The following is a 13001-nucleotide window of genomic DNA, read 5'->3' on the forward strand; positions in this document are numbered from 1 at the left end:
TCCACTATTTCTTAAGGAATTGGGACAAAATTCAAGCTTTTTCTAAAGAGCGAGGTAATGACAAGGGGGTGAACCCCCTCATATACGTAATAAAAACATGCAAATATAGAAGTTAGTTACGTAAGTTGATTCGTAAATAATGCATATTTTTTCACGAATAAAATGTTCCTAAAAAATTTAAAGTTCTAGTTGCCTTTTCAAGTAATCAAAAAATTGGAGGGCAACTAGGCCTCCTCCCCACTTCTGTTTCCTCAAAATCGTCCAATCAAAACTATGAGAAATCCATTTAGCCAAAAAAAAAAAAATATATGCAAATTTCATTTTAATTATTCATGGGCGGAGAGCCAAAATCAAAACATGCATTCATTCAAAACGTTCAGAAACTGAATGAAAAAACAAGTTTTTTAACTGAAAGTAAGGAGCGACATTAAAACTTAAAACGAACAGAAATTACTCCGTATGTGAAAGGGGCTGTTCCTTCCTCAACACCCTGCTCTTTACGCTAATTTTTTTTACTGTTTTAAAAAGTATACTTGAGAGAAAAAGTCAAACTTTAGCGTAAAGAGTGAGGCGTTAAGGAGGGAACAACCCCTTTCAAAAACCAATAGGCAAGTTAGGAATTTATTTCTTTTTAATTTATTTTATTCATTTACATTTACTATTAGGATAGACAAAAAAAATTATTTTCAAACCAGAACAAGTGATAAATTTGAGTGTAAAATTTTTCATTAGATTCCTTTTTTCAATACTTATATTTTCATTTTCACATACAGAACAAATTGGGAAGGGGCAGAATTGCAAAGGGAGATTTTAAGCATACGTTTTAGCATTTTAGGCCATTGTAAAACGCAATAGTATACGATAAAAAAAAATATATATTTGCCTTCAAGGAAAATTTATAATAAGCACATAAATGTAAGTATTTTACGATTTTTCCGTGCGCCGTAAGTGCTGGAATAATTTTAAAAATACTAAAAGGAACATCAGCGTCTATCATCTTTTACAAACAACTTTTACAATAAAAATTGACAGCGGTTGCTATTTCCAAACCAATTTTTGTATTTTCTATTTAGGAATTTTTTAGAACGTATTTTTAGATTTTTCTCTTATTAAAGGGGCTAAGTGTTGCCACAGTAGAGCGGGAGGGGGGCAATAGACCTCCAGTTAAAGATTTTCAATAGTACCTTTCTTATGATTACCGGACTTTTAGCTTCAGAAATTGCACAAAAACGTGCAATTTGCCATCTGATGGCGGCGCATTAAAACCAATTTTTACAGAATGCACGTTGAAATGATTAAAGAGATGTTGTGAGAGGTTGGGGTTTGGATTATGCAGCGAGCTGATTCCAAAACACGAAGCCCAGAGTTATTATACCCTCCCAAGAACACCCAACAAAAGGGTCCATTTCCAGCTTAACACAGCACTTGATTATGGTGGTATCAATTCGAGTTTATAGTAAGTATGTAGACATAAAAATTGGCTTTTGAGGTCCTGAAAAAGGTCACTATAAAATTTCAATTACTCACTAGCCACAACGAAAAAAAAGATGGTATCATTCTCGCTCAAAAAAATAATCTTCATTGTCCCCAATAAATTTTGACTATTAAAATTGACTGAAATGATAATAACTATTCCTATATCAGCTTTAAATGGTATAAAGGAGTAGGTTTCCCCTTCCTAAACGTTTTCTTTTTACACTAAGTCTTGAAGGAATTGTTTTTGAGGAATTGGGACATAAAGTGAAACTTTAGCGTAGGGAGCGAGGGATAAGGGAGGGGCAGTCCCATTCTATGTAGAGTAACTTATGTGCACTTGGAGTTTTAGTGTTACGCCTTAATATCAATTGGGGAATTTGTTTTTTTATTTATATCTGACAGTTTTCATAATATTACCAGGGAATTTATCCCCCTAATATGTAAGATTTTCCTGAAAAAATTCCCCAAGAACCTTTCCTCACGACGTAGAAGTTTCCGCTTCAAAAATCTCCTCCTCCCACAGAAAACTCCTCCCTAAGAAATGACTGCCAATTTCTGAATAGTAAATCACAAGTGAACAATGGGAAAAATTAGGTTGATTCCCCATCCTTTCCCCAGGGACTAAGGAGGAGGCCACGTGTCAACCCCAAAAGCATATTTCCTCGTGGAGTCCATCAAAAAAGCATTCCTTTTGGACCCCCTCCCCACATAAAAAAGAAGCTCCATTTATTTCCTGGGAGCTTGCTTATTCCCCCTGGATGTCTCCTCTGTGGAATTCTCCAACTATCCATTAATGTAAAATTGCGCTGCCAAAAGGAAATTAATACAAAGAAAAAGAACGAAGGAAACTGTATATTTATACTTCAGCTAGTATAGGGGGGGGGGGATGAGTCATTGTGTAGACATGGGGGAGAAGGTAGAAGATGCCTCAAAGATCACATTTTAATGCCTAAATTGTCCAAATTTCCATAATCCTTTAGCTAATTGTAGGGAAGGGCCGGGGAGGGGATAGCTAGGTATTAATCTCTCACCTCACTTCATTTGGACTATGCAAGAATAAGGATGCTGCAATCTGATGGCTCCCTTTTTATTACAAAAAAAAACTTTTCTTACATCAATTTTGAAACTTCATTTAAATAATTCAAATTGGTTCATATATCATAAGATTATGTTCAATAATATGTAAATGTGCATAAGCTATTATGACGGAGGGGTGGTTGATCCTTTCGTTGGGGGGGGGGATCAGATGTCTGAAATATAGCATATTGATGCCAAAACCTCTGAACTCCAGCTTGGCTTTCCGAAAAATTTAAAAATGTTCTAGAGGGGGTAGAATTGATACCTAATTACTTTTCTAATTGCTCTAAGAAATATTTCTGGTCAATATCTTTATCATTAAAGTAGAGATAAGCATTAAACTGAGAGTAACTACTAATTACTCTCAGAAATATTTCTGGTCAATATCTTTATTATTAAAGTAGAGAAAACTCTAAAAAAAAAAAAAAAATTTCTTTCGTATTAGAGGCTGCCCATCCTCAGCACTCCCTCCCAGAGTCATAGAAACTTTCATATGAAACCCTTTCCTAGAACTTCCATTTGATACCTGGTCCTATTGTAACTCGTTGAGACATCCAATAATCATTTTATGGTTCTCATTTTGTTCAAATAGTTGAAAATATTAATAAATTTATATTCAAAGCTTATATAATCCCCAGATACCCTGGAATAAAGGTCATAAAATATGTGAACTGTCAATTCTGTATAGATGTATTTTACCTTGGATAAAGGGGGGGGGGGGTATTTTTAGTTTTTTGAGTTCAGTGGCATCAAACTTTCAGTGATTATTCTTGGATTATAAAGATCATCAATATTTTGATGTGGACCCCCCAAGGCAGGGAGGGGAGTACGACATCATCTTTGAGGGCATAGTTATGGGATATTTCAAAAATACGCTGAATCTAATTGTTATCTCAAAAATTTTGTTACCAACTTGCGTGGGACCTTGAAAGTGTGAAATTGATATCTACTCCTTTACGATTTCTGAGAATATATCTGGTCTCCACAGTTGTTATGAAAGTTAAGAAAAACAATAAACCCAAAAATGAGCAGGATTTATTCCATGTAGGAAAAGTCTGCCCCTTTCTCATCCACACCTCCACCTCAAGGATGCAAAAACTTGGGAGGGCGCTTACTAGATAAGAAATTGATAGTTCCAGTCCTTCGAATCAAACTGGATCAGAAAATAGTCCTGGCAAAAAAATAGATTTTTTCATTCAAACATATCTCTGAATTTAGTTGAGTTTACTTCTGTTGCGAAATCAAAGCTCACCTTGAACTGTAATCTCCTATGTTTGTCAGTCAATTTTTCATAATAAATTCAAAGGCTTTGATTTTCAATAAAATGAGGATTTTCAATAAAATGATTTTCAATTTCAATAAAAATTTTCAATTTTTGATTTTCAATAAAAAAAAACCAACAGAAAGCTACCATTGGAACAACAGAACAACCATTGACAACGAGGAGCTACTATTGTAGCTCCTCGTAACTCAAGTCGAATCTTTGGGTGCATATTAAGGTTCATGTTGAACTAACCAAGAGACACTATGCATAAACTATTACTGCTACAACTACTATTAATACTGAGGCTATAGAGAATGATTATGGGATTATGGGATTAGAGAATTATGATTATGAATGAATTATGGATTATGAATGGATCATGGGATTAGAGAATTAGAGATTATGGGATTAGAGAATGATAATAAATTGACAAATACTATGCAGCTGAGCCAATCTAACCTCTACTAACTTTCCAATTATTGCTAACTTCTATTGCGACAATAACTACAACTGAGGCTATAGAGAATGATTATGGGCATGCTGAACTAAATCAAAACACACTATATGCATGTAGGTTGTCAAAAGAGCGTTTCACCAATTTCTCAGAAGTGGCTTAGATTATTAAGTTAAAACTTCTAGATCATTTTGAGGGGGCTATTGAATTAATCAAAAGCAAATGTATGCCTATTACTACAACTGATACAACTACTACTACGGAAACCACTGCTAATACTACTACTACTGCTGGAGCTAGTCGTACTAAGGTGAAACTTTCAGGAAATGGTGAACTAAATTGACAAATATTGTGCGGCAGAACCAATCTAACTTCTACTAGCTTCCCAATTATTGCCAATTTCTACTGCTACGACAACTACCACCGAGGCTATAGGGAATGATTTTGGGCATGCTGAACTAAATCACAAAAAACTATATGTATGTAGATTGTCAAAAGAGCGTATCAGTAATTTTTTTAGGAGTAGATTTTGAGGGGGATGTTGAATTAGCCAAAAGAAACTATATGCCTACTACATCTATTGATACTAATACTACTACTACTCTAGCAACTGCGACTACTACTACTGCTGAAGCTAGTTGTATTAAGGTGAAACTTTCAGGAAACGCTGAACTAAATTGACAAATATTATGCGGCAGAGCCATTCTAACCTCGACTAATTTCCAAATTATTGCTATCCGCTACTGCTACGACAACTACTACTGAGGCTATAGCGAATGATCATGGACATATTGAACTAAATAAAACCATTACCAACTTGACTAGAACAACCGCCATTGTAAAATAATTCACAATTCGTTGAATTAAAGGGGGGGGGGGAATTAAGCCTACACATATTTCCAAGACTGAAAAAAAGTTTGAAAAAAGGTATTTTATTTTAGTCGTAATCTTTTCGAATAAATAAGAAAGTTTTCAGTACTTTTTATGCAGGGAGATTTTCACATTGGGAAGGTGATTTCTGGAGGCGAACTTCCCAAGAGAAATTTTACTCGGGAGAAAATTCACCAAAATTAACATGCAAATTCCATTTTAATTTTTATGTGCGGTGAACCAAATTTGAACCTGCAATAGTTAAAAAAATCCAGAAATAAAATTAAAAAACATAAATTTTTACCTGAAAGTAAGGAGCGACCTTTAGACTTAAAACGAACAGAAAATATATCGTGTATTAAAGGGGATGTCCCCTAGCCAGCCCCTCGCTCTTTATGCAAAGTTTGAGTCTCTATCAGAACTCTACTTTTTGAATTGATAAAAACAACTTTAGTGTAAAGAGTGGGGCGTTGAGGAGGGGAAACCCCTTTCATACATTGAATAATTTCTTTTCGTTTTAAGCTTCAATATTGCTCCTTACTTTTAGTTAAATAAAAATTAGTTTTCTTATCCTTAATACAGAATATAAATGTTCAAGAAAAAGAAATTATATCATATTGAAACCATAAAAAAAATAAAAGTACTAATTGAGAGCCCAATTTGAGATCCAGAAACAATAGTTATTTGAATTAGAAATCTGCTTTAACCCCCATCGCTAATGGTGAAACATTTTGCTTTAATTGTATATACCACGCTGAATTTGCAACTGTTGATAAATATTTAAATCAATTCGAAGAAAAAATTGACGAATGGAAAAATCTGTGCATGTTTAGCCTAAAATTCAGGCGACATATCTGATCATAAGGGAGGGATGGGTAAAACTAATTTGCGATGCATATGTTATTTTTGGATTCATGAAGAAATTTATGCTATAAATATTCTCTCTCATTTCATTTAAATGTTATGACTATACAAATACCCTTTTCTTAAATATTAGTCAATACCTTAAAAAGGCACGTAAGGAATAACTGATTTCAAGTGAGGCAATATTTCAGGGAAGATAGAAAAAAGTTAAAAAAAAATAAGAGCAGATAAATATAATAACATGTAACCTTGGTACAAGACTTTATTAAATTCTCCTTGGTATAGTTCCATTTGAAAAAAAATAAAATTTCTGATCATTTTTAAATTTTGTCGGATATCCCCTCTATGAAAATTTTATACTACAATCTCCATTGTTGATAGTTGAGATTACCTGATAATCATGATTAAAGGAGTTTCTGAGAATCCTTCTAAATGAGCCCCATAAAATGCCCTTTTATTGCCGTCAAAAATTTGTTTCTGTCCTTTTAAGTTTTAGAATTTTTATTGGGAAGGTGATTTCTGGAGGCGAACTTCCCAAGAGAAATTTTACTCGGGAGAAAATTCACCAGAATTAACATGCAAATTCTATTTTAATTTTTATGTGCGGTGAACCAAATTTGAACCTGCAATAGTTAAAAAAATCCAGAAATAAAATTAAAAAACATAAGTTTTTACCTGAAAGTAAGGAGCGACATTTAGACTTAAAACGAACAGAAAATATATCGTGTATTAAAGGGGATGTCCCCTAGCCAGCCCCTCGCTCTTTATGCAAAGTTTGAGTCTCTATCAGAACTCTACTTTTTGAATTGATAAAAACAACTTTAGTGTAAAGAGTGGGGCGTTGAGGAGGGGGAAACCCCTTTCATACATCGAATAATTTCTTTTCGTTTTAAGCTTCAATATTGCTCCTTACTTTTAGTTAAATAAAAATTAGTTTTCTTATCCTTAATACAGCATATAAATGTTCAAGAAAAAGAAATTATATCATATTGAAACCATAAAAAAAATAGAAGTACTAATTGAGAGCCCAATTTGAGATCCAGAAACAATAGTTATTTGAATTAGAAATCTGCTTTAACCCCCGTCGCTAATGGTGAAACATTTTGCCTTAATTGTATATACCACGCTGAATTTGCAACTGTTGATAAATATTTAAATCAATTCGAAGAAAAAATTGACGAATGGGAAAATCTGTGCATGTTTAGCCTAAAATTCAGGCGACATATCTGATCATAAGGGAGGGATGGGTAAAACTAATTTGCGATGCATATGTTATTTTTGGATTCATGAAGAAATTTATGCTATAAATATTCTCTCTCATTTCATTTAAATGTTATGACTATACAAATACCCTTTTCTTAAATATTAGTCAATACCTTAAAAAGGCACGTAAGGAATAACTGATTTCAAGTGAGGCAATATTTCAGGGAAGATAGAAAAAAGTTAAAAAAAAAAAAAGAGCAGATAAATATAATAACATGTAACCTTGGTACAAGACTTTATTAAATTCTCCTTTGTATAGTTCCATTTGAAAAAAAATTAAAATTTCTGATCATTTTTAAATTTTGTCGGATATCCCCTCTATGAAAATTTTATACTACAATCTCCATTGTTGATAGTTGAGATTACCTGATAATCATGATTAAAGGGGTTTCTGAGAATCCTTTTAAATGAGCCCCATAAAATGCCCTTTTATTGCCGTCAAAAATTTGTTTCTGTCCTTTTAAGTTTTAGAATTTTTCCCAAGAGCTTATTTGTTTTTTGTATGGACCCATCAGTACATACCTATTACCCATTTCTTCAACAGAAATCCCAGTCTTCGACCGAATAATTTTATAAATACCACCAACTTTGTTAGCTACCTCCCATGCGCATTCAAATGTTCTCAGCTTCTGCACTGTCACCACTATCAAGGACCCCCATGAGATCATTGGTGCTGTAGATTCATCGACTGATAGGGCGTTGTAGATTTGCCAGACATATTGAAATTATTTGTTAGAATCTAGAAAGAAAAGAAAGAAATTTTGAATAATCAAAGCAGAGGGTATTAAAGTATAAGGTTTTATATATCAGACAAAGCCATAAAATTTGGTTGTATTATGCCATGCAATTATCCCATTTTATCAGATATGGTATGGGGTGTTGTGCAGCACAGTAACTGCACATAGTTAGATTTATATTTTCAGACTTTGGAGCAGCGAGAGATTTTAATATACATTTTAAGGGCACTCTAAAATATATCAATAGACTTTAAAGGCCAAGACTATCAAACACAAAGAATTCAGATATTACCAGCCCAACACACTACTTCTACCTTTCATTCCATCTTTTTTCAATTTATCTCTCAAAGCATTGAATTGCCTCGTATTTCAAAAGAATAAACAAGATTCCCACGCCACAGAGATTTATATAGGGAGAGAGCCCAGGGCCCAGGTTTCTGCCCGAAATCCTGAATTTCTCAAACCCTTCTTATTCAAATATAATGAGTTTTTGATCATTTCACTCCCTATTTTGTTTGATATGCCCCTACCAAAAAAATATTTTGTACATGTTTGGACTGAGCCTACAACCACTACTTGATACAATAGATGCAGATCCATCCCGATTAATTTAACAAATTTAAAATGAATTTCTTAGGATACATATACATATATATATATATATATATATATATATATATATATATATATATATATATATATATATATATATATATATATATATACCCTAATATATAAATATATACCCTAATATATATATATATATAATATATAATATATATATAATATATAATATATATATATATATACATTATAGTAATAAACACATTAATAAATCTCATCCGGTAATACAAACATAACACAAATATGTTTTAAATTATTTGAATAGTTCCGAACTTATACCTCAAAATTATTAACAGTTTATTGTAAAATTTAAAATCTTTTAAGTCCATTTCATGGTAACGCGGGGCCGTTTCAAATGCTGGGCCTTGATTAGACCCGGTTATCTTTATCCAGCCTATCTATGACCATTGACGGCTAAGATATCGGTAATTGTATCATAAACACTACACTGAATCGAGTTTGGCAACACTGCTGACCCAAAGCGGATAGTTCGCCAATACAAATTGTCAACATATTCAAATGTATGTTGTTGGTCTCGGATTATTTGAGCTGGGAAGTAGCATATGGCGATTATATGGCACTATGGTACGTGGCGAGGAACAGGGACAAGGTTTCTTAATCCCTCGCCCATCCAGGAGAGAGGAACAAAGCGCCTTTTCCTTATTCTTGATATGAAAATATTAAAGGAACGGTATTTTCAAACATGTTTCAAGCACTTATCTCCCCCTTCCTGATTAACACATTATCAATCAGGATTGGCTGAGTGTATTTTTGAGCGTTAGGTTTTTACCTAGTTGAGAAAGGTCTGAGCCAAGAAAGATACATGTTCAAGCAACCCACAATATTAACTTCTAGCAGCTCAAATAATTCAATGAAATAATGTATTTGGAAATATTAACACAAAACGTACTTATTTGCTAATTTCGCTAAGATAGTAGTGCGCTTCAGTTATCAATTACATTAAAAAAAAAAAAAAAACATATTTAATTTCCATGTTTTTTTACTGATTTCGTAAACAAGGAAAATCTAAATCAAATTAATGCTCGTAAAGTATGAATAACAATTTACCAATTGAAAATATGGTATGAGGTCCCAATCAATTGGGTTGGGTTTTGATTTTTTAGTCACTTGAAATAACAATTAAACCCCCGTGTATTAACAAAATAGTTAGATATTAGCTCAAATCAATTGAGTTTTGCAAAATCTTCTACCCTAGAAAAGCTGGAACGAAGACATTTTTCCCAAAACCTCAGATACATCAAACAGTTCGTGGAAACGAACTATAGTAAGGAGCGACCCGGCTCAATAGTAACCAAAACTCTATAAAACGGAATTCTTATACCAATAATTACATGAAAAGAATCACATTTTATGCTGATTTTAAATAAATAAGTTAAAAGTTCTAGTCGCTTTTTTAAGTAACCAAAAATCGGAGGGCAACTAGACCTCCTCCCCCGCTACTTTTTTCTTAAAATCATTCGATCAAAACTATGAGAAAGCCATTTAGCAAAAAAAAAAAAATATGCAAATTTCGTTTTAATTATTCATCTGCGGAGAGCCAAAATCAAAACAATTTACCAAGTCTAGTCTTGCCAATTAAAAGTTATGAGCATGAGAAAATTTGCGTCATTTTAGAGAAAAAAAAGGGGAAACACCCCCTAAAAGTCATAGAGTCATATAGGGTCGCTTTCAGGGGCCAGGGTTCTACAAGAGTCTGCTATCATCTGTTTTCAGCCTACGTGTTTTTTTATCGTGTTCAAGTTCAGGTAAATGTCTCTTTTCGTCTAAAGCTGTTTAAAATGCGTATTACTGCATATAGCAAGATTCTGATGATCAGAAAAATGTTTCTTTGTTATTGTTAGAGAAGCGCATCCATTTTATTAAGCTTTCTAAAATTCCCCTCCAACGAGACTAACAATGCGTAAAGTGGGCTTGCTTACAGGTAACGTTACTTATAGAGCAAAGCGTATTAGTCCATGAACATCGCGGGCAGCGGGGCAAGATCTGTATTCTATATTTATCAAACAGTTCGTGGCAACGAACTGTAGTAAGTCACCCGGCTCAATAGTAACCAAAAATCTAAAAGACGGAATTTTTATACCAATAGAAACATCAAAAGAATTGTATTTTAATGCAAATTTCAAATATACAAGTTTCATCAAGTTTTGTCTTACCCATCAAAAGTTCTGAGAAAATATTTCTTATTTTAGATAATATGAGGAAACAGCCCCTAAAAGTCAAATTATCTTAACGAAAATCACACCATAAAATTTGGCACATCAGAGAACCCTACTGTAGAACTTTAAAGCTCCTATCTACAAAAATGCGGAATTTCGTTTTTTTTTTTTCCAAAAGACAGATCACGGATGCGTGTTTATTTTTTTTTTTCATTTTTTCCAGGGGTGATGGTATCGACCCAGATGTCCTAGAATGTTGCCAGAGGGCTTGTTCAAATAAAAAGTTATAGTGCCCTTTTTAAGTGACCAAAAAACTGGAGGGCACCTAGGCCCCCTCCCACGCACATTTTTTCCCCAAAGTTGCCTGATCAAATTTTTGACTTAGCCATTCTGTTCAACTTAGTTGAAAACCTATTAATATGTCTTTGGGGACGACTTAATCACCCGCAGTCCCCAGGAGAGGATGCAAGTTATACACTTTGACCAGTGTTAGCATATAGTAATGGTTATTATGAAGTGTACATACGTTTCCAGAGCGACTTTTTCTCGTTGTGGTGAAGGTGGGTAAAGATATCATGAGGGAAAAAAATTCTTATGAAGGAGGTGCAGGATCTTCTAGCATTATTTAAAAAAATAATGAGAAAATAAATACATTTTCAAACATTTCGTGGTGACGAGCTGTAGTAAGGAGCGACCCGGCTCAATAGTGAACGAAACTCTAAAAAACGGAATTTTGACACCAATAGATTCATAAAAAGAGTCAAATTTTATGCTGATTTTAAATACATAAGTTTCATTAAATTTAGTCTTACTCGTCAAAAGTTACGAGTCTGAGAAGATTTGCTTCGTTTTGGAAAATAGGGGAAAACACCCCCTAAAAGCTATAGGATCTTAACAAAAACCACACCATTGCATTCAACGTATCAAAGAACCCTACTATGAAGTTGCAAGCTTCTATCTATAAAAATTTGGAACATAGTACTTTTTGCCAGAAGACCGATCATGGGTGCGTTTTTATTTGTTTGTTTTTTTTTCCCAGGGGTGATTGTATCGACCAAGTGGTCCTAAGATGTTGCGATAGGGCTCATTCTAACGGAAATTCAAGGTTCTAGTGCCCATTTTAAGTGACCAAAATATTGGAGGGCGCCTTGGCCCCCTCTTACGCTCATCTTTTTTTCACAAAGTCAACGGATCAAAATTTCCAGATATTGTTCAGCATAGTTGAAGAACATAATAACTATGTCTTGGGAGAAGAGAAATTCCATGAAGTGGACGCAGAATTTTCCAGCAATACTAAAAAAAAAACAATGACAAAACGTAAGTTACGTAAGTTCGTTACGTAAGTTAATTTGTAAGTTACGTATATTTTTTACTAATAAAAATGTTCGTAAGAAATTAAACTTTCTAGTTGCCTTATCAAGTAACCAAGAAACTGGAGGACAACTAGGCCTCCTCCCCCTTCCCTTTTTATCAAAATTGTCTGATCAAAACTAAGCGAAAGCCATTGATCCAAAACAAAAAAAAAAACGCAAATTTCTTTCTAATTATTCATGTGCGAAGAGCCAAAATGAAAACATGCATTAATTCAAAAACATTCAGAAATTAAATAAAAAAACAAGTTTTTAACTGAAAGTAAGGAGTGGCATTAAAACTTAAAACGAACAGAAATTATTCCGTGTATGAAAAGGGCTGTTCCCTCCTCAACATCCCGCTCTTTACGCTAAAGTTAATTACTGTTTTATAAAGTAGAATTGAGAGAAAGAGTCAAACTTAAGCGTAAAGAGTGGGACGTTGAGGAGGGAACAGCCCATTTCAGACACGGAGTAATTTCTGTTCGTTTTAAGTTTTAATGTTGCTCCTTACTTTCAGTTAAAAAGCCTGTTTTTTTTATTGAATTTTTCAACTGGAGGTAATGAGCAGCATTAAAACTTAAAACGAACATAAAATATTACGCATGTAAGGGGGTCCGTCTACTCCACAATACCTTACTCTTTACGCTAAAGTATTTTTAGTAATTTCAACTATTTATTTTATGGCCTTAGTGATTCGGGGGTCAATCTTAAAGATTTGAGACAAAATTCAAGTTTTAGTGTAAAGAGTGACGTATTGAGGAAATTTGAATTTCATTTTATTTATTCATTTTCATGTGCGGTGAGCCAAAATCAAAACATGCATTAATTCAAAAACATTCAGAA

At 33.5% G+C, this 13001-nt stretch overlaps 1 long non-coding RNA gene across 1 annotated transcript in view; it reads right to left on the bottom strand.

Annotated features, from left to right (window-relative positions):
• LOC136029920 (uncharacterized) overlaps window positions 1-13001 on the bottom strand; it is a 33860-nt gene that overhangs the window by 20356 nt on the left and 503 nt on the right. Inside the window, exon 2 of the long non-coding RNA XR_010618140.1 lies at window positions 7791-8007. This is a non-coding gene — a long non-coding RNA (uncharacterized LOC136029920). The remainder of the gene's footprint in view (window positions 1-7790; window positions 8008-13001) is intronic.

Source organism: Artemia franciscana, chromosome 1 (assembly GCF_032884065.1).
Source record: "Artemia franciscana chromosome 1, ASM3288406v1, whole genome shotgun sequence".
NCBI lineage: Eukaryota > Metazoa > Arthropoda > Branchiopoda > Anostraca > Artemiidae > Artemia > Artemia franciscana.